Source organism: Frankliniella occidentalis, unplaced genomic scaffold, assembly GCF_000697945.3.
Source record: "Frankliniella occidentalis isolate FOCC.00 unplaced genomic scaffold, Focc_3.1 Scaffold416, whole genome shotgun sequence".
Taxonomy (NCBI): Eukaryota; Metazoa; Arthropoda; class Insecta; order Thysanoptera; family Thripidae; genus Frankliniella; species Frankliniella occidentalis.
The window spans coordinates 45,061-47,033 of NW_026267537.1; positions in this window are offsets into that span (position 1 = coordinate 45,061).

A 1,973-nucleotide genomic window follows, 5' to 3' on the forward strand; every position below is an offset into this window, starting at 1 on the left:
CCCACTCCTCTCCCGGCCGCCTCGCCCGCTCCGCATGCCTGTTGGGTTGCCTACCTACCGGCGCCATCTTCTCAAATTTAGTGTTGGCTCAAGCGTGGCTTTTCGATCCCAAATGCCCTGCAACCTTTTACCTCTCCAAAAAATTAGAATGACAATGAAAGTGAAAGCTCAAAAATAACAATTGGGAGCAAGATTTAGTCATTTTCCCTGTTCAATATTTTTTATTTTATCAAAAGCATTAGCAACCCTGCTTTTGTTTTTTAGTCAGTCCACCCATCCCAATAAAAGTGAGAAAACTCACCATCATGAAGCCATTTTCAATTCTCAATGTTTATTGACCAAGTGAAAAGTGGACCAAGCACTTTATGAACACAAAGTTTGCCCTTGAGCAAGGAAGGCTGTAGAATTGAAGCTGTTCCTGAACACTGAAGAAAACGTTTACCGCAGATACTCAAAAGTAACATCTCAGTTTAGGACATATTAAGGACCCACTTAAAAAAACTTTTGCTGCAGCAAATATATTGAATTGACTATTCACAGCCTGGAAAAAATATAAACTGATGGCCAACCTGGGAAATCATGCAAAACTTGTTTCTTCTTTTTGAAAATAGACAGTATATTGCATGACAACACAGCCTAAATGACTTAATTAGATTGAGGAGACAGATTTGAAAGTACTGTAAAACTGGGACCTTATTTTAGCCTGTTTTTGTTTATTTAAACTACGATTACAAAAAAGTAATCTCATGGTCACTCAAATCCTTGTTTCATAAATGTTATTAACAGTGCATGAAGCAGAATAATAAAGAAAATATAGGAAGTAAAAAATAACTATCAATTAAGAGACTTTTAGAAATGCAATGAAGATTTTTGATGACAAAACATGTTGTATAGATAAATAAATACATTATGTCGACTCCTACGTGGGCACATGATGGTCATGGCATGCTAGGAAATGCCACCGCGCGCTCTTTCTGGAACTCAGCGTGTTAAAACCATTGAAGATTGATTCTCACGTAAATTTAATATCATACTTTAAACCTGCAAATTTCAGGGAACATTCTAGGAATACCGCTGCCTTTATTTCTTCAAGAACAAATTGAATTGTTGTTACGAGAGCCGGTTTGATCAAAGACGTTGCCGTTACTAAGAGTGGTACCTAACTACGATCAGTCAGCAAGGGGTAGTGCTGCGCTGCATCTTACTGAGAGCCTGAAACCTTGACCAACACATCACTGCTATTTGCTTTGCTATTTAATGCCCCTTTTGATCTAACTTCCTAGCCTTTTACTGCCCTTCTTCTGGCAAGAGTATTCAGTATTCAGTGTTGGAGGGGGCTGGAACAAGTGTAAGAAGATTTTGTGATTTCATTAAAAATTATGACTAGTGTTCAAATAGTGGTAATGTGTTGCTTAAGATATTAGCATCACAGGGTTAGCTATTTATTCTTAACATGAATGTTACACCAAATTCTTACCTTTTTTCTGAGTATAATATATAGAGTTAGTCACGAATAATGTTGCTAAATATTTTTCTGAAAAATTTAATTTAATTTTAAAATGCTAATAAGATAGGGTACCTCTAAGGGGGACACCTCTAGCCCATACCCAAAGCCCAAATTTTAAAATGACACTTAACATGCATTATAATATTTAAATGACAGATCTTCAAAAATAAACAACAAATCAAATAGGAACATAACCTAAGTAGATGTGATCTGATTTTAAGGGTACATAAATACTGGAACCAAATAGATCTTCATTATTTGTATAAAAATTTGGATGTAAAAATTAAAACCAAGCAATAAATCCCAAATCCTGGTAACATTTAAAATCCATCTTCTTTTCTTGTGCCAGCTTCTCGTTTCTTTTACTAAGGCCGTCTGCTGAAGGTTCTCTTAATTGCTTTCTGCTTTCCCTGACTTGTTTATGTTCTCGTATCAACGTTAGCTTAGCCTTGAACTCAGAACGTAT